Raw genomic sequence first — 20,436 nt, forward strand, 5'->3', positions numbered from 1 at the left:
ATCCAACTTTGTGATGCTTTTCAAAAAGGAATTGCTCATATCTCTGAGGGTTTAAATTATTCTGTCAGACATTGCTGCTGGCATGAACTGTTGGCATGGAGACTGATGCGAAATTTAATACAACATAAATAAAATATTAATGACATAGGAGAAACCAGTAGTGATTTAAAGAGATACTGAGCTGCCAACCAAGCTATGGAGTTCATCATAGGAACAACAGGGAAAACAGTGATTAAAGCTACAAAGGCAGTGAGGAACAGCTTCATTCTGCCAAAGTCTTCTGACCATCGAAAGCACTCAGAAAGGTCTGGTTTGGCAGAGGGATGAAATTAAAGACTTCCCCAATTTTTTGTTTTCATTTTCCCCAGAAGAAATAATGGAAGTCCCTGCATCAGAAGCAGCAAGGCCGGGCCAGCAGGCTGTGGGACATGGCTGAGAATGCACCAGACACATCACAGCAGCCACTGAGGGCAGAAAATCTCTGCCCTCAGTCTTGGGTTGCCTGTGCAAGAGGAAATATAGCCAGAGGGGAGGAGAAAGGATATTGCTAGAGTAGGGTGCCCAGAGCAAGGAAGCATTGCTGATTATATTAGCATGGGTGTAGTCTGAGAGATTAAGGCTAAAATCCCTGTTTCAATAATAAAATTGTTCCAATAGGTTCAGCTGATTCAGATTCCAACCCAGGTGTGCAAAGGTCCAGTTAAGAGTATTTACTGAAAGCAGTTTGTAAAATGCATCCCATTCTCCAACACCATCACCTTTCCCAGTACAATTTTTGGGTTTAGTGCTGCATTGCCAGTTTGAGAACTCTTTTTCTTCTGCAAAACTATTTCATTGAAAAATTCCCAACAAACCTTCATTCTGAATACTCACACTAAGTTATATTTGTAGTCACATGCTTCCAAAACATACAAAGATAATGAGCACTGAGTGTAACCTAGAGCATGATGGAAAGCACTACATGAAATCAGATACTTATATGAGCTTTTCACAGGCTCAGGTAATTGAAAAGCTGTTGGCAAACTGTCAGAGAGAGTCAGCAGAGAGGCAGGAATGATCAGAACAGGTCCTGAGCTGGTGCAACCAACACAGAGCTCAGAGTCAGACCAACTCCATTGAAACAGCTGGTCTTGGTGGACATGGAGGTACAATTTCATCCCAAACCAGCATTTTTATTATTTATTAATGTCTAAATGAATGGGAAGTAAATCCTCTCTGCTCACCTCTTTTCTCTTTACAAGCCTCTGTTATCCACACCCCTCAGTCCAGATCCTGCCACCAGTTGTATGGAAACAATATTAAAAAATAAATAAATTTTCTGAAACCTGATAATTTTCCTTTTACATAAATCATAAAAATTTCTCTTGTGAGCATTGAAAGAGAAAGGCTGAGTGGTTTGGGAGTAATGCAAGTATATCTGGGCTAAATACTTGAGAGAGAGCTGGAGATGAAAGACTCCCAGATACCATGTATTAGTCATAATTTAAAAGCCCTGTCTCCAGGAGATAAAATTGTCCCAAGTAACTTCTATAAATGCTGGTTTTCTAGTACAGAACTTACAGCACTTCCTATTGAATGCTCTGTGCATCACAGAGCATCATCACAAAGAGCCACAGGAGGACATTATGTTGGGTGACAATGGAGACCAGAGCATAATCACTGGGGATTTGTGCTCTATCATTAACTTACCATTCAAAATGAACCAGAGAAAACAAGAGGCACACATCCTCCAGAGCCACAGGGCAACAAATTCAAGGGCCCTTTTCTGTTTGCAGGTGCAGATCAATCAACTGGGCATTTGTGCATGTGCAAAAATGGTCACAGTGCCTCTTGCACAAATGGGAATAATTGTATCTGAAATATTTGAAGCATAATCTCATTGTAGGAAGCTCACACAGGCACAGGGATTAGTGGGAATAGTCACTGAGACAACACACACAGCACAAAATCAGTTCACATCTCCATCAATTATTCAGCGAACGAGAGCTGATGTTGGGGCTGGTCCGTGGCTCTGTCAGTTTATTGCACACTATCTAGAAAGCTGCATGAGGTGCTTATTGACTCATGGGCATGTGGGGAAATGCAGGAGAATGGTGTGGAAGTGCTCATTAAAGTGTTTAGCACATGCACCTATTGTGCTTGTTTTCCTTCTATTGTCTCTTGGGCAAGGCAGGAGGCTGGGCCGTCTCCCAGAGAGGATGTCTGAAGTCAACATCAAAAATATTTTCCTGGGAAGTGGATACAGATTTATAAACAAAAGTTCTCCCAGGCAGAGGCCAAATGTCCTCATTGCCTGGTTAATGTCACCCCTGCACCTTCCATGGTCCCTCTGGATGTGCCCCACAGAGGACAAAGCTCCACTCCCACCTGATGGGGATGGGCGCCTGCAAGGGGCTGTGCCCTGCCCCAGTGATGCTCAACACCTGTTCCTCTGCACCTCCTGCACAGAGCTCCCCTCCACGGGCTCTGCATTCTAGACTGGAACTGTCTCTATTCAGCAATAACCACCCTGCAATTCTCATGTCATTTTAGGAGGAAAAGACAGGGAAAACCAGGATGCTTTATTCAGTCACTTAAAAAAAAAAATGTTTTCTTTCTGTCAGTGCCCATGACCCCTGGCAAAGATTCTAAGAAAGGCTCCTGGTTTCCTGGTGTCCTGCTCTTTTCTATACCCCTACCATCTCCCTTCTCCCCATGCCTCTAGCCTGTCCACACTTTAGAGCAGTTCCTTGCACTGAGGGCTCCTAACTAAGCTCCCACAACTGGGATCTTGCTGTTAATCCCTCTCAGATGAACCTTTTGGTGGTGTTTTCATGCTATCACATTACATCTCCATTACTACAACCTCAGATGTTACTGTAGTCCCAGTAAGTGCTAGCAAAATCGTTTGTGAAAGTACTTGTAATTAGGCAAATCATTATAAACACATTTATAGTAGCTCACCTAGAAGCTGAGCATTAGGCTGCTCAGGAAAAGCTCATTTCCAGGCAAATAGGTTCCAACATCAGCTCCTTCCCACTGCAGAGAGTGAGGGTGATTGGAGATGAGCAATGATCCCAGCTGTGCTCCACCCTCGGGGAGGGCAGTGGACAGGCAGCAGAGAGGGCAGCACCCTCGGGTGGATTTTTCTGGAGCAGGGTCCCACAGGAGTGTGCTTTCCTGGCTGTACTGGGCAGAGGATCCACGGCATCCATCAGAGGGGCTTGACAGAAGTCGGCAACAAGGCACAGGATTAGCACTGGAAGAGAAAACCAGCAAATATTCAGTTTTAAACAGCAATAAGGCCAGAGTACATGAGAGGTGCAATTTTTATTATCTCTTTAACATCATGCAAAAGCAAGATCTTTCAGCAACCGTATCAGAAAGTTCCCTCAGGTGCCTGCTGAGCAAAGCTCAGAGAGCAGGAAAGCCACAGGAGTCAGCTGCCACCTCTTCCCAAACAGCAGAGGTGCTGCTCTCTTCAGGCATTCACCATTGTGCTCTTTTTACAAGACGACTAAAACACCTCTAAAAGCACCCGTGTTGTGCCAGATTTCTCCAGAGGAGACTTGCCTGGAGGAATTTCAGGAGTTTGCATGCATGCCCTCCTTCCAGCCCACCCCTAGGGCTGTTTGCTGTGACTGGAGATGCCAACACTGCCTGCACACCTTCCTCCCTCCCACCCCTCCATCCAAGCTCAGCTCACAGGCTTTGGTCACTAATTGTACCAATGAAGGTTGCCAAAATAAACCAGCTGGTTTTGTGCAGGAACAGTAGCCTTTATGTAATTTCTGTCACCTTTAGCTGTGACAGTGGTTATTATCAGCTGAGGAGATGGGAGCATCAAGTGGAGATGTTTTCTGCTAGATCACAGCCGACCTCCTGCTGCCATTTAAATGCTTCTCTCATTGAACATTCAAAAGCTGAAGGGCTCAGACACATTCTTTGCCCCTCATTTCACCACAGCTGACCCAATAACACACAAAGGGAGCTGATTTGCCTTTGGAATGCCAGATTTTGCAACCATGGCAATACGTAAATGTGTTTCCCTTCCCCCTTCTCAGGGAAGCTAGCTGAGGTACAAAAGCCCGAGAAGAACAGCAAAGTTTGTCTGCTCAGTGAATCTGGAGTGAGCAGGCAGTGACACCCAGGAGGGATTCTCCAAAGAGTTCCAAATTGCCCCATACAAATCCTGGCCAAGGGACTGACAGCTTGCAGGAGCCATACATGTTAATCTGCTTAGCTGAATTTGCTACAAGCTTGGCCCAGCTTTTAGGGTTTGCTCTAAGCTACCAAACAGTCCTGTCTGATTACTTTTACTCCTTCCAGCACAACTTTCTGAGTCAGAAGAATTTAGTGTTCCTATGGCAGAAAATTATAAATTCCACTTGGACAAAGTTTGTATGCAAGGAAGTTCAGAGCCTGAGAGGAACCTCAATGTAATTTTCACCTTGTGCATTCTCCGAATTTCATTGGTTTGTTTTTTTTTTTTCAATGAGAGAATACTGATACTTCAAGAGATGCTTTAGCACAGCAGAATGAAATATTCACACCTGTAGTGAAACGTTTAGTGAAACATGCTCATGTAGCCTTTGGCTCACTTTGGGTGCTCATCTCACCGGTGATTCCTGCCCTAATCTTGTCACATGCCATTTCTCTGGGGGATTGCAGCCTATTTTCCAAAGGAAATGAAAAAGTCTCCTAGAGACTTGCAACAAAATCCCCGCAGCTAAATAGGAAAAAGCTTCCACGGCTGCTTTGTGGCTGCTCTCCAGCCTTTCCTTCGGCTGGGCTGGCTGCTCTGCCAACAGGAGCTGCTTTTGCTGAAGCTGCTCCTGCTGAGCAGCTCCCACCCTCCCACACCCAGCCTGTCCCCAGGGTGTGTTTATTTTGTTTATTTTCCTGCTGCGGGTGCAGGCGGCAGACGGGGCAGAGCAGATGCTGAGCTCCATCCCTGGCTCTGAGCGAGCAGAGCTTGGCTCAGTCCCATCCACCCTGCCCGACAGCGCTGGAGCTGGCACTGTGCAGGGACAGGCACAGCTCCTCTCATGCTTTAGCCACTGTGCAGGGACAGGCACAGCTCCTTGGTGCTGCTCTAGGCACTGTGCAGGGACAGGCACAGCTCCTCTGTGCTGCTTTAGCCACTGTGCAGGGAAAGGCACAGCTCCTCTGTGCTGCTTTAGCCACTGTGCAGGGACAGGCACAGCTCCTCTGTGCTGCTTTAGCCACTGTGCAGGGACAGGCACAGCTCCTCTCATGCTTTAGCCACTGTGCAGGGACAGGCACAGCTCCTCTGTGCTGCTTTAGCCACTGTGCAGGGACAGGCACAGCTCCTCTGTGCTGCTTTAGCCACTGTGCAGGGACAGGCACAGCTCCTCTCATGCTGCTTTAGCCACTGTGCAGGGAAAGGCACAGCTCCTCTCATGCTGCTTTAGCCACTGTGCAGGGACAGGCACAGCTCCTCTGTGCTGCTCACTGTGCAGGGACAGGCACAGCTCCTCTCATGCTGCTTTAGCCACTGTGCAGGGACAGGCACAGCTCCTCTGTGCTGCTTTAGCCACTGTGCAGGGAAAGGCACAGCTCCTCTGTGCTGCTTTAGCCACTGTGCAGGGAAAGGCACAGCTCCTCTCATGCTGCTTTAGCCACTGTGCAGGGACAGGCACAGCTCCTCCCGTGCTGCTTTAGCCACTGTGCAGGGAAAGGCACAGCTCCTCTCATGCTGCTCACTGTGCAGGGACAGGCACAGCTCCTCTGTGCTGCTCTAGGCACTGTGCAGGGAAAGGCACAGCTCCTCTGTGCTGCTCACATGTGTGATGGTGTTCACAGGGGTCCCAGGACGAGGGAAGAGATGAGAATCTTGACTCCATGTTTCAGAAGGCTGATTTATTATTTTATTATATATATTATATTAAAAGAAAATTATACATTATAACTATACTAAAAGAATAGAAGAAGAGTTTTCATCAGAAGGCTTGAAAGGAATAGAAAGGAATCAATAACAGAAGCTTGTGACTCTCAGAGAGTCCGAGCCAGCTGGACTGTGATTGGCCGCTAATTAGAAACAACCAACAAGGACCAATCAAAGATGTACCTGTTGCATTGCACAGCAGCAGATAATTATTGTTTTTCTTTTCCTCTGAGGCTTCTCAGCTTCTCTGGAGAAAAATTCTAGCAAAGGGATTTTTCAGAAAATATCATGGCGACAACCATGCCAGAGTAAGGCACAGCTCCTTCGTGCTGCTTTAGCCACCATGCCAGGGAAAGGCACAGCTCCTTCGTGCTGCTTTAGCCACTGTGCAGGGAAAGGCACAGCTCCTTGGTGCTGCTCTAGGCACTGTGGCAGGGAAAGGCACAGCTCCTTGGTGCTGCTTTAGCCACCATGCCAGGGAAAGGCACAGCTCCTTGGTGCTGCTTTAGCCACCATGGCAGGGAAAGGCACAGCTCCTTGGTGCTGCTTTAGCCACCATGCCAGGGAAAGGCACAGCTCCTTGGTGCTGCTTTAGCCACCATGGCAGGGAAAGGCACAGCTCCTCTGTGCTGCTTTAGCCACCGTGGCAGGGTAAGGCACAGCTCCTTGGTGCTGCTTTAGCCACCATGCCAGGGAAAGGCACAGCTCCTTGGTGCTGCTTTAGCCACCATGACAGGGTAAGGCACAGCTCCTTGGTGCTGCTTTAGCCACTGTGCAGGGAAAGGCACAGCTCCTTGGTTCTGCTCTAGCCACTGTGGCACAAAGCGTTTCTGTGCCCCTGGACCTGCTGGCAATGGCTGCAGGAACACCCTGGCAGCAGCAGCAGCATCCTGTTGTTCTCAAGGAGAACTGCCCCATCAGTGCTTTCCCTTTGCCACCCGCAGTGTCCGTCTGTCCTGGCTGGCTGGGAGGAGCAGGACACACAGCAGGGCACAGGGCTCAGCCTCTGCTCCTCTCTGTGTGTCAGGCACATCCCTGCCTGACGTAGCACCCAGTTTTCAGGAGGTTTTACTGGAGCTTTGCAGAGGATGCTCTTGCACAGGTGAATGTAGGAATCGTGCTCTCCCAGCTCTCCCACCAAAGGTAACCTGTACCAGCCCCTTCCTCACCACTTCCAAACCCACAGACAAACTCCATTTAATAATGAGGTGTTTAAATGCACTAACACACTCTTACATGCAGAAGCAGCTGTTGCTAAGAGAAGCAGATGCTCGATTTCTATAGAGGCAGTTTACTCAGCAACTGGTGCCAACACGGGGCCTCATCCTGCACGGTGCTGTTGCTCAAGGAGAGCAGGGAACCATGTAGGAGGTGCTGAGCATCTTTCTATTCTTTTCTGTTTCACACCTTCTTGAAAACAGGCGGTGTCTGTAGCTCAAGGAGAGCAGATTTTGACTTCCCTGTGGAAGGAAAACATTCCCCCATCAACAGGACATCTGAGCAAATGCTCTGAAATTAGTCACTCGTTTAGAGCACATAAGAAATGCCACATCTCTGATGTCACATTTGATATTGTGGTGATTCTTTGCTACTGTTTCCCATTGGCTCCAACACCAAAGACTAGAAACACCATGGGAATTAAATATTGTTAAGGAATTTATCTGAGAATTTATCAAATGTGAGCCACACAGCTCAGGCTGTATTTTACTCACCTGGGAATCTCAAGGCATCCCTGAAGGCTTTTCTGCAGCAGTGGAAAATGTTGGAAATGTGCTCAGTTGTGACATGGATGCCTACACAGCATGGGATTCCCTGGGCTTGAGGGTCCCAGGGGGTTCAGGAATGAGAATGAGCAGGTGGAAGTTGGAAGGCATGAAATATCCTGCCATTCTGGGGTTGTGGGTCCTTGAAATCTGCACCTGGATACAGGATCTCCAATCTTCCAACCACCTGAACATCCCAAGCCCTTCACACTCGCAGGACATCTTGTGCCCAGCTGCATTGACTGGAATAATGCCCATCCCATTAACTGGAATATCTCCCTCTGGGTTACCTCAATTGCCCAGAGGTGGTGAGGTCCCATCTGAATTTCCCATTTCCCAGCTTGCCTGTCTCTCCCAGACAGCAGGCACAAAGGTTACAGCAGCCTGAGGCACCTTCAGAGAGCACACAAGGCATGGAGCCCTTGCTGAGGTGTTGCTCTCACTGCTCACCAGTGCTACCCCTGCTTCTTCCCCTCCCACCATGGCCTGGGACACACATCAGGTAAGCTCTTAATAACTCTTCTCTGTTCCTATTTCATTTTGAAGGCTGCTGTTCCTACTTACAAGCACTTGGATGGTGAAAAGCCCTCAGAATTTTCTGGTAATACCAGATCAATTAAAAAAAAAAATTCTCTCTGCCTACAGAACTTGCACTCTCTACATATGGTCTACTCTTGGTTATTGGTCAGTATAAAATCCAAAATTACAGTATCAGCATTTAATCTGGTTTCAAAGGAAGATTATCCCCAGATTTCTATAGGTGTAGCATCAAGCAATAAGAAAAACTGTGATTTTAGGGAGTTGCTTTTTTTGTGTGTGTGTCTGTGTCTACAGAGATGGTGTGAAGCTCTGTGACATTTTCCTCCTGCCCTCAAATCTGCCTTATGCCTCCCACAAAAGAGCAGCTCTTTATTCTGCTGGGAACTAAACAGAGAGCAGAAACCATGGTTAAGTGCAGGCTTGTCTCTCCTGCAGCCACAGGAGAAGACACAAGGTCCCTGCAGGACCACAGCAACCACCACAAGAGCTCATTTGCTGAGTGAAGGAAGCCTCTGAGGGATGAGGGTTGGGGTTGGAGCACTCCCCTGACAGCTCCTGCACACACAGATGCTTTATGAACTTGTTTTATGGAGGTGCCAGGGATTTCTAGCTCCACTCCCAGCAGAAGGATGTGCTTACCTGGTGTGTGCTGCCAGAGAACCCCAGCAGGGCAAGAGCAGCACAGGCTGCAGCCGGCCCTGGGCTCTGTGTGTGTGCTCAGGGTGATGTTGGCCAGGCAGGAGTCTCCAAGCCCTTCCTGCATCTGTCTGCCTGTGTGTGAACTGGAGAGACCCAGGAGAAGACCTGACCTGTGAAATCTCCACCTGCAGCCCCTCTGGGAGAGGGGAGGGCAGGCACAGGGGGCCAGGGGGTGCCTGAGCACAGCCAGAGCTGGGGGAGTCCAGGCTCCTCTCATCCATCTCCACCCCAGGGAGCAATGGCCACACCAACCCCATGCCTGGCAAAGGCTTGCCCAGCCTGCCCTTAGAGACCCCAGGGACAATGTCCCAGAGCCCCCTCCCCAGCTCCATCCTGTGCTCTCACCCCCTCCAGTCACTCAGCCGTCTCTTGCCACCCTCCCTCCCCATCAATCACATTTTGTCTGTCTTCTTTGGCTTTGTTCTGCTTCTTTTTCTGTTCCCTCCCTGCCTGTTCTTTCTCTAATTTCTGACATTGATTTCAACACCTTTTGTTCCTCCTCATCCTTGTCTTCCTTCCCCAGATCCTCTTTGTGCCTGTCTCAAGCACAGTCCAGGCTGTGCAAAGTAATCAGCTCTGAAAACCTTTCCAGACTCTATTTTCCTTCTTGGAAAGAATCTCAAAACCAAATAATAGATGTTTATTTTAATTAATGATAGACCAAAGCCTAGCATTAAAATCTCCTTCTGCTGACAGAATGCACTTACCTGACTCCTGATTTGCTCAGTCAATGAGGCTGCTGGATTCTTTCATTGATTCCAGCCAAGAAAAGTGTCCCACAGCAGACTTGGCTCTGCACATAAGCAGCCCTGTAATTACAGAGCACATCTGTAGTTAGGTTAAGGCAGTCTGCTTCTGCAACCTGTGATTTTCCAGGCTTCTAACCAGGCAATGATGGGACCTGCTGAACCAAAACTTCTGCACTTTGCTCCTTGGTGAGTGTCTCATTGCAGCAGGGCTCCAGAGAGGCAGGACTGCAGTTTTTAGTTGTATAAACAGATAATTGAGAACCCTTCCCACCTTTCACATTACTCTTCCCATTAGATAACTGCAGTGAATCAGGGAGTTCAAGCCCTCAGTGCTGTGAGTCCTGTGCAGTCACTTCCCTGAGACTGAAACAAGTCTTTCCCTGGTGTCTGAGTGGACAGAATGTCTCTGTCAGGGTCTGTCTCAGACTTATTCCATGGACAAAAATCAATCATGACCCAACTGAATTTTCCTTGACTCTCTAGGGCAGGACAACTCACTTGTTTAACCTTTGCAAGCATCTTCTCCTAGTACCAGTACTTCAAAGAACTGCAGAATCACAGAGTGGTTTGGGTTGGAAAGAACCTGAAAGATCATCTTGTTCTAACCCCCCTGCCATGGGCAGGGACACCTTCCACTGCCCCAGGTTGCTCCAAGCCCTGTCCAGCCTGGCCTTGGACACTTCCAGGGATGGGGCAGCCACAGCTGCTCTGGGCAGGCTGTGCCAGGGCCTCACCATCTTCACAAGCAAGAATTTCTTCCTTACACCTAATCCAAAGCTATTCCTTTCTGTTTGAAGGAAGTGTTGAAGCCACTCCCCCTTGCCCTATTGCTACATCTCCTTAGAAATTCCTTGGTTTCCCCCACAAAGGTTTTTTGGTTGTTTGGAAGGGGATTTTTTGAGGTAAATATGATAAATAATATTTCACACTGAGAATTGAGTTAAAGGCTGTTAATATCAGCACACTGCTTTCCCCTCTGCCTGGATAGACACACCAGTGTAAGTTCCCAGTAGGTATCTGGGAACTTTTGCCATCCCCATGTCACATTGCCACGGGTGCCTTTGTCATGCCAAGTGCATCTCCACATCCTCCAAGCACTGGGCAGGCTTCTAAGGAGGTGCTGAGCAATTGTTGCTGCCAGCTCCTGGTGCTCCTCAGGAAATCCCCATCCAGCCCTCGGTGCTTCTCTCTGAGGGCAAACAGCATTCACTGGATCTGATCCAAGAGGAGACACAGCCCGGGCTGGGAACAGCAGACAGAAAAGCAGACTTGCTTCAGTGCAGGGCACCGTGTGTGCTGCAGCTGCCAAAATCCCTGAGGGAGGATGACCCCACAGACTGATCCCAAAGGCTGGCAGAGCTGGGGAGAGCTGTGTGAGCACTGTGTGAGCAGAGCTGGGGAGGGGCTGTGTGAGCAGAGCTGGGGAGGAGCTGTGTGAGCAGAGCTGGGGAGGGGCTGTGTGAGCAGAGCTGGGGAGGCGCTGTGTGAGCAGAGCTGGGGAGGCGCTGTGTGAGCAGAGCTGCAGACGGGGGCAAGCCTCGGGCAAAGGGGCTGCAGAGCCCAGGGAACAATCCTGGCCATGTCACTAACCCTGCTCCCCCAGTGTCATCCTGGCTGAAACACCCCAGTGACATCCCTCTGAACAGCTTTTCAGACAGAGTTTGCAGTACCCCCACCTGTAAAACAGGTGATGCTGCTTTTGGCAGGATGCTGCAAACTCTCAACCTCAGCAGAAAGGTTCCTAATCTGTCCATTAAAGTGTTGAAGACAAACTTGAACAAATATCCTCCCCACAAAGTTTGTTTAAATGACACACTTTTTACTTCCCAATTTTATGTTAATATTTCTAATTTTTTTAAGACAAAAAGCCTGGATCTGAGACATCAGCCAACTTCTACTGATATCTCAGCAGAGATATCTTCTGCTGGCTGACACATCCTTTGTGAGGCTACAAAAGAGGAGCAAAGGTCTTTAGTAGAAAAAATATTTTCAAACATAAGCAGATATTTCACAGCGAGCTGCTCTCAAAATCAAGTGCCACTTAGTGGATCAGGCATCACTCCATGAATTATCTTTCTGCTGATAAACATATCTATATACACATATATGTATGTGTGTATATATAAATACATAGATACAGAGATTCATACATTATACAAAAATACAGACATATTGTATAAAATAACTGATAGCACTGGGCATGAGGATGGCTTACTGAATACCTGGAATAATCAAAGAAGGCAGCAATTATTTTTTTTTTCCCCTACAGGAGAAGGGTACTTAACAAAATTCCAATTTAAGCATTATTTATAGGGTAAACTTGTCACCAAAGCCTCTTGCAGTGGAAATAAATTAGGGCTCATCCATCAAGAGCAAATGCTGCTGTTCCAGCCTGCCCTGGTGCAGTTTCACAGCAGACTGAGCCATCTCCCAGCATTTCCCCAAGCACCTGGAGCTGATCCCATCTGGGCTGGGTGGTTAATCACCCTTTCTGCACAGCACTCCAGATGAAGGCAGCACCACATTAAGGTAATCTGGAGCTGCCTGATTCAGATAATCAGAGTCACATCCCCAGGGCTTGCCTCCACTGAGAAACACAAAACAGCCAGGATGTGAATTACCAGGATGTGAATTATCAGTGCCACAAGCCTTTGCCTTAGGTCCTCCTTCTCCCCACCAAAATTAACATCTCCCTGTTCAGCCTAACCCAGATACACAGTGAACTGGGCTCAGTGACCCAAAGGCAGTTTCAGAGAGGAGGGAAGGTGTGGTGATGGAAATTAGTGTGAAAACTGCAACTTGGCAGGATCAGCTCTGCTGCTCCTTCAGACATTCCAGGTTGGTCTTTGGACATCTCTCCCTGTGGAGGTGGGAATGTCATCTCCTTCACTTCCTACCCCTCTCTTATTTTAACTAATGAATCATGCTTTACTTTTCCTTCTTTTCGAGTCCTTCAAAGTTCCAGACTCCTGCAATATCAGCAGCAAATAACCTCTGCTGCTATGAAATGTTATTTTATCATTGTTAAGTGTCATTTGTCATAGCAGAATGACACTTCTGATTTCTTAAAATGTTCCCCATGTGAGAGACCTTGGTTCCCCCCTAATTAGCAAATTCCTTTCTGGTATTCAGAAATAAAGGACATATTGCACTCTAAAATTTCAGGATTAGCTGGAGGTCACATCCAGCATGGCTGTGAACCCTCCTGAACCATGGAAGAGGTGAGAAGACCACGGACAGTATTGAATCATTTTTGTCAGAGAAAGATGATTTTATAGACTTTTATAACAGAACACAAGACCTTGGAAATAATTTCTGTATGAGAAAATGACAGGGAAAAGCAAAGTGCCCCAGAGCTGATGGCTCAGCCCCAGAGCAGCAGGCACAGAGTCCTTCAGCTGACAGCAGCTTCATTAGCAGCCAGGCACGCTGCATTTGCTCCAAGGTGCCCAAAACACAGCAGACTGACAGCCCTCCACTGGCTTTGTTGGGCCTGTTAGAGAGAGCAGCAGGGAATCAATTAGCAGCCAGGCTAATTAAGTGATACACAGTGTGGACTAACACCCCAAAGCCTCTCTCAGCCCACAGAGAGGCTGGACCAGGAGCCCATCACTTTGAGGCTGCAGGAGATTTAAGGGAGAAGTCAGAGACAAACAAGGACAAATTTGGGCAAACTGTGTGAGATGCTGCTCCATTGTGCAGATAAATCCACAAATCCAGACTGTCCCAGAGAGCAGAGATTTGCTGTGGGGCAGCTCTGCCCACAGCCAGCTGCCAGCACTCACATTCCCTCCCCACCCCATCTTCACATTTTTTGTAAAGTTCTTCTCAGCCTCACATTTTTTAAAGTTCTTCCCTGGTGTGAAAAACCTATTTGGACTTTGGGGAGAGAGTTTTCTACTTGAATCCTAACAGTAAAGCACCTTTTGCAGGCAGCAAATTACTGGCCAGCATAAAAAATATAAAAACCCAAGAGGAAACAGAAAGTAGGAAATCCAGGAAAATAATCACCCACTTGGCCAGACTGAAAACAGCAGATTGCTTTGGAAGCTTATCCAGACCATGTGCAAGTATCCAAGGTTTTTCCCTTTTAACTGTCAAGTAATCTATACCTACCCACTTGTGAACTTTAGTGAAAATAATGAACTGGCACGTATTTATAGCAAAAGTCATGGCACATTAGGTATTCCAAAGGACTTATGTAAGCATCACTTTCTTTAATGCAGTTTGAGAGAAACTGCTTTAAGAAGCTTTATCAGCATAAAACATATTTTGAATTTAATGGAAATTAGTAATTGGCATGGCAAAGTCAAAGCCATCTGAGTGGGATGGCTTACCCCTGTTGGACAGTATTTTTCACTAGCTATAATGGTTAATCTGCCAGTGGAGGGAGGAAAATTCTCTTCTATTGTCAAATGCACTGAAACAAAGGAGGAAATTTCTGCAGTGGATGGGGACTTTGGGAAATAAATGGAATATGGTAAATTCTATGGAAAAAGGTGCTTTCTTCAAAATAAATCCAATTAACCCTAAATTGAGGAAAGAGTCAGAGCAATGTCCCTATGACTGAACAAAGCACTGGGGTTTAGCCTGGCCTCAGCCTCTCTCTCCTGAGCAGGAATTTTCTTGTGTCCAGGCAGGAGAGTCCTGGTGTGAATTTCCCACTGAAATCCTCTGCTCTGAAATATTTGCACCTTCTTCACAGCCAGTCAGTGGTCAACTCCAAAATACATTTTATGTGCAAATGGCAGAGCCTAAGGCTTGGATTTCCTTTCAGGAGCTGGTGGCAGAGTCCAGGGCAGCCAAGTCCTGTGTTGTTACACATTCCTGAATTTGTTCCATTAGATGTATGAATTAAACATACATTTACATATGGAGAAGCCTGACAAGGCTTTGTGGAGTTTAATTTATACCCTGAAGTTTGTTGAGCTTTGTCTCTTACCCTGCCGTTCTTGCAAAGAACACCCAACCCCACTTACCACAGTAGATGAATTTAGAAGAAGGCCACTCTCTTGGGTCTCAGGATAATTTTGTCACTTGGGGTAGTTAAGGACACCTCAGGCTTGGGATGCATCCTTCTGTAGCTACAAGCCATCTGCTGACAATCATTCCTTCACAAATTCACTCCCCTGCTATCATCAAATAGATCCCTATTAGCTGGAAATGAAGCTCCCTGCAAAAAACAAAGGGAAAAAAAAAAACCAAAACAACAGGAAAAAAAAAACAACAGAAAAACAACCCAAACAAATTCTGCTTAAAACCAACAACATAACCTCAAACCCCCTCCTAAAAAGGACAAGTCAAGGTCCCTCATAGGAGGGGGTAAGTCTTATTTATCCTAAATTCAGCCAGCCTGTGGGTACTGCAGGGCTGACTACAGCCTCCTCTGGCCAATCCTTCTTGGTGACTCCTGCTGCTCCCTGAGACTGCAGTGCTGTTATAAAGCTTTCCTATTAGCTATTTAAAAAGAGATCATTTTGATTAACAAGACTTTTCCTGAATTCTTCTATTTTATGGCACTTATCACTTGCTGAATTTTTGAATTCTTCATTAGAAGCAGCAACCATATCAAAGCAAGAGTGGTTACCAAGGGTTGTTGGGTTCCAAATGAAAGCCCAAATCCCACAGGAGTTAGGGCTGTGAAGATTTGTAGCCTACTAAAATCTAAGATCTAATGAAATCTCCAGCATCCCTATGCCACTAAATGTATCACTTCCCTTCAACAAAATGAAACTGCCATACCTCCAAGGCTTGCACTCAGACAATTTAATTTCTACTTTACATATATACAATTTTCTTTTGTTGTAAAACTCTGAACTCTAAAAAACATATTGTCCACCTGTCACTGTCTTCCAGAACCTCCAGCACTGAACTGATACTGCAATCTTTCATAGAAATACTCCTTACTCTCCACCATGAACCCCTTGGGGCAAGAAATTATTTTTCCCCTCTTTTTGTGTGTTGTGCCTGACACAGCGGGGGCCAGATTCACATCAAGCAGCAGATAATAGGATCTGCAGCATAATGAGTGATAACAAGCAGAGTGGTAAATGATGTCATTTAGTGGATACTGTCCCTGTGGTTCACTGATGGCAGTTTTTTTTATTGAACAGGCTTTTCTTTACAGTTTCTTACTGATTTAAAAGTCTGTCTCTACCATTATGCCTGTCTGGGTCTCTATTTAATGCTTTCCTACTGCAGCTCCTCTTTTCCCATCCCTCTTTCTCAGCCTGCTTCAGGGAGTTGGAGATTCTGTTCTTGTGTATCCTTTTCTTTTTCTTTGCCTTTCTTTTCCTTCCTTTTCCACTCTCATTTCCCAGCCTGGTATGCACTGTGGGCAGTCAGGTGCCTCTGAAGGCCACAGTGGGACTGCTACCACAGAGAAGCAGATTTGCCCCTAAACCAGAGATGATCTTCACAATCCCACACTTCAGAACATGCAGCAGGAGCTAATACAGGGCTGCTTGGTGTATTTCCATTAATCATCTTGCCCTCATCCCATCTGCCACCTCTTTGCTTTGGTGTGGCTCACCCAGCTCCCAATTTCAGAGCACTCAGTGCAGAAGAGCAAATTGAATCCAATCTCTCAGCACAGCCTCCAGCATCTGCTGCCCCACCCTGGGATCCCTGCACAGGCTGCTCAGTGCCAGCCTCATCCCTCTTGTCTGTACCACAGCTCCCATTAGACCAAATCGAGAACATTCATTAATTTGTACCTGAACTCGGAAGTTTCACTGAGAAACATATTTAAATAAATGTTAGAAATAACATAGTTAGAAATAATCAAAGAAGCTCTGCTCTGTGTGGAAACACCTTTTGGCCATGTCTTGTCATTCTTTGCAGGGCAGCAAAGCCAGGAGCCCAGCTCACCCTGGGAGCTCATCTCTGCAGGTCAGAAGCAAGTGAGAGATGCAGGTGCATAAATGGAGGGATGGGAAAGCAAAACAGGGAAAGATAGGCAAAATTCCAAGGCTTATACCTTTGAATAAGAACCACAATTATATGAGTGTGGATTTCATTATTAACATTTTTTAAAAGCTACTGAAATATAAACAGAAGTAAATTATCAGAGCAGTGTGTTTACCTCCAGCAGTCTTACCTGTTTTTATAACGGATTTTCTCAACAATTCATAAGTTTTAAAGAAGATGCTTTTAAAACCATGACCATGATGTTTGATTTACCACAGATACTGAGGCCAGGGTGTTTTCTGGCACAAGAGCCAGAGCAGGAGGAGGCAGCACTGGAGTCAGGCAGTTCCAGCACTCTCTGATGAAGAGGGTGAAGTCCCACCAGCCCCAAGCTGCCCTTTGATACCACAGCCAGCTGTTTCCTGAGTTTTGGCCATGTTTGCCCTGAGAACACCTTGTCCTGCATGGCTCTCTCTGCATTGGCCATTCATGGGTTTCAGCAGATCTCTAAACGAGACATGATTGTCCTTTCTGTACCAAAATCAACTCAGTGAAATGATGAGTCTGGGTAAACTACTGGAAATCCTATCATCCACCAGCCCAGTTCCACTCTGCTTTCTTTTGGAGCATGCTACCTCAGGCATTCACTAATTTGCCATTCATTACTTTTTCTGGAGCCCAGCTGCATTGGCTCTACCCCTCATTTCTTTTCCTCACAGCACAAATCATTTTGATGCCTGCATAGCTCTGAACCAAAGCAGCCATTTCTTCCTGCTCAGCTCAGCCTGGTCCTGCTGCTGGAGAAAATTCATGTGCCTGCTGTTCTCATCCATCCCTGGAAAGGGGGAGGGCAGGGCTGTGTTTAATAAAAAATATCTTACACTGTTTGCTGACCAAAGAGTTGTTCGACACAAGCTCCATTCTTAGCCATGTTTAAATTATTCCCTAAGCAAACAATGCAAACTGCACACTTCATCTTACCCCACACAAAAATAAACAGAACACACAAAATATATGGTTCTGGTTTAAGTTCCCATATAAAGAACACCAATTTCCACTTTGCTTAAATATTTTCTGCATAATGTTTGCTGGTTAATTTATTCTTTACTGGCTACAACAAATTAAATGTCAGAACCTGTTTATTCTATGAATTTTTAAGTCTAATAGTGAGTCTCCTATTTCAGCTTAAATAATGTTGTTGATGAGATACCTCTTGATGGATTGCATAAATAAAGCCAGATACAGAGATTAAAAAAACAAGAGCTAGGTTTTTTCCTTGTTTTTTCTGAGTTTACCAAAGATGCAAGTCAATAAATAAAACAGCTCTATTTTCCCTAAATCTTCTCAAGTCTTTGGGTGTCTTGTAGAGGTAAGAAAAGACACCACCTGCAGGATCCCTGCTTTGGGGTCCTTCCTGCACATCCCCCTGTGTCCTGTCTCAGATGCAGGCAGGAGGCCGGAGGGGATGGGGTGAGGCTGGATCCCCCCAGGGCTCTGGGACCATTCCCTCCATCTCCCAGTATGGGCCTGGGACAGCAGACTGGGAGCCACTGAGGCCAGCCCAGAGCACAGAGCCCCTGCTCCTCAGCCAGCACACTCAGCCCAGCCCGGGGTCATTCCTGCCCTGCACTGCAGGCACTGCCAGGAAGGTGGAGAAAATCCCCTTTTCACCCTGACCTTTGGAATATGGAGCTGTGTCTGACATGTCAAACACCAGATCTCATCTGGAGAGACAATGTCCAAGGAAGGACCTGATCCATCATGGCCCTTTATCCTGGGCTCGTTCTGGGCTCTTCAGGGCTGCCCATAGCTTGCAGTAAGATCCTGTCTGAAGTTCCCACATGCACTTAGTATAAATATTTCCCACTAATTAAACAATTTGCTCACGAGCTGTAAATGGATTAAGCCTGGCAAAGACCTTGTGCATCTCTAAAGCCACCTTATGCTAATCCACAAACAAATTATATCAATTTATTTCACACAAGAAGGCAGAGGGAGTAAGAATCAATTTAGAAACACCCTGGCACTGCCAGGAACTTACCATAATTTTCACTGCAGAAGCAGATGTTGGGCTGTTCTCTTGATTCTTGAAGCTAAAAACCAAAGCAAGGTGTAACACAGGTCTCCAAAGGCCCAGAGCTGCCATCCACCTGCTGCCAGCAGCTCCTGCCAATTGCCATGTGCTTGGAGCCCACCAGGGATGAATTCTTGTATTAAGACTTTTTTAACAGGGTCAGGGACAAGCTCCTGCCTTGCTTTCACTACTGACTGACTTAAAACTGTCAGCAGCAAGGGGTGCAGGGGTTGGCAGGGCCCAGTGTGTGTGAGTCACAAGCTGCAGCAGGGCTTCCCTGGGGACAAGTCACTGCTGGCTTTTTGGATCTGTCTCACCATGTCACTTCCCACCAAGTGTATATAAAGAGAAGTCAATCAAAAGGATAAAATGGGTCTGATTCATGGGGGTGTTTCTTCAGATTTAGGCAATTCCACCCAAAACTCTGCTTCAGAAATGCAGGAAAACTGAATGCAGAAACCAACAGTAGGAGCAGAGCAATTTCTGTGATGCAGGAGCAGTGATGAAGCCCTTGAGGGAAAGGAAGGATGCAGGTGGAAAGAGCAGGAAGGAGATTGCCTCAGTTTATCAGTTACTGATGCAATGAACAGAGAAACAAAATGGGGAAGGCCTGGGGTAAGGAAATGAAGTTGTGGCTGCTGCTGAGCTCTGCTGGTCCTGCTGGGTCATGCAGGGGGCTGGGCTCCCAGCAAGGGCACAGGTGGGCCATGGGCAGGGGTGGATGGAGAGCAGAGATGCTCTCAAGGAGGTATCAAAAGTGCAGCTCTTCTGATAACTGGGGTGTTCCTCTGGCTTTTGGGGAGGCTGGACCAGTGAGGGTGGAACACCACCACTGGGGAGGATGGACCAGTGTCAGACCCTTTTGTTTGTGCCTCCAGTCTGAGGATGAAAGGGCATTTCTGGACACTGGAGGGGCAGGAGGGATGGCACTGGCACCTTCCCAAGGAAGACAAGCACATAACAACTGTTTCTCACAACATCAAAGAGTTATTAGACTCCACTATCTTATTGTACCAGTGAGTATTCCCAAAAGAAGTGGAGAAATACTGGTCTGATTTCTCTCCATGGCCAGGGGAGTGCTTGTCCTGGCTTGGCAGCAGGGATGAGACAGCTGGGCACAGAGGTGTTTCCTTTCAATCCATCTCTGCAAAACCTGGAGGGCTGGATCCTGACACTCCCAGGAGCAACCTGCCCAAGTGGCTGCTCTCCAAATGAGATTAGGACAGAGGAGTGTTAAAGAACACAGAATCCTAGAATGGTTTGGGTTGGAAGGGATTTTACAGATCATCCTGTTCCAAGACACCTCCCACTAGACCAGTTTGATCAGAAATGGTAACAAAGCTGACAGCATCCATGCAAAGTGGCTCCTTCATTTAAATAACTCTTAACCAAAGTTTATTTCGTAAGCAGCAGCAATGCTAAGAGGGACAGAGCATCTCTTGGAGCTTCTTCTCACTAATAAATTCCAAACTCAAGAGAAAAGACCTGTAACTGAGACAAAGGGGATTTACTTCAGTTCTTTTTGTATCCGTGTAGGTTGCTGAGTCGTTTCTCAGTGAATTACAATAGATCACTCAGCTCAGAATCTCTTTACAGTCTTCTGGAATTAGTTCCAATAACAAGTGATGGAAATATTCTATTCAGGCAAAGGATTAGGAGAAGATACACACACTCAGTGTGAAAATTAGCAGCTCATGAGAACAAAATTATTTCCTCTCCACCTTGCCACCAAATCTGCAGGCAGCAGTGGGTTCAAGCAGCTGAAATTAAGGGCAAATCCATGTTTTATGGGAGCTGAAGGAGTCACCCACTGTG

The 20,436-nt window shown here is 46.6% G+C and overlaps 1 protein-coding gene across 6 annotated transcripts in view; it reads right to left on the minus strand.

Moving 5' to 3' along the window:
* The window catches only part of LOC143695300 (uncharacterized), a 77,271-nt gene that overhangs the window by 39,477 nt on the left and 17,358 nt on the right, over positions 1-20,436 (minus strand). For 2 of the 6 annotated variants that reach the window (XR_013184408.1, XR_013184413.1), the window contains exons 2-5: positions 14,618-14,811; positions 9,597-9,698; positions 7,124-7,347; positions 2,944-3,238 (exon numbers count right to left, since the gene is read on the minus strand). The gene's annotated coding sequence lies outside the window, so the exon portion shown is untranslated. Of the gene's footprint in view, positions 1-2,943; positions 3,239-3,552; positions 3,694-3,777; positions 3,884-7,123; positions 7,348-9,596; positions 9,699-14,617; positions 14,812-20,436 lie in introns of those variants that run through there. The other 4 variants (XR_013184409.1, XR_013184410.1, XR_013184411.1 and 1 more) reach the window with 4 other exon arrangements.

This window comes from Agelaius phoeniceus, chromosome 15 (genome assembly GCF_051311805.1).
Source record: "Agelaius phoeniceus isolate bAgePho1 chromosome 15, bAgePho1.hap1, whole genome shotgun sequence".
Classification (NCBI taxonomy): Eukaryota; Metazoa; Chordata; class Aves; order Passeriformes; family Icteridae; genus Agelaius; species Agelaius phoeniceus.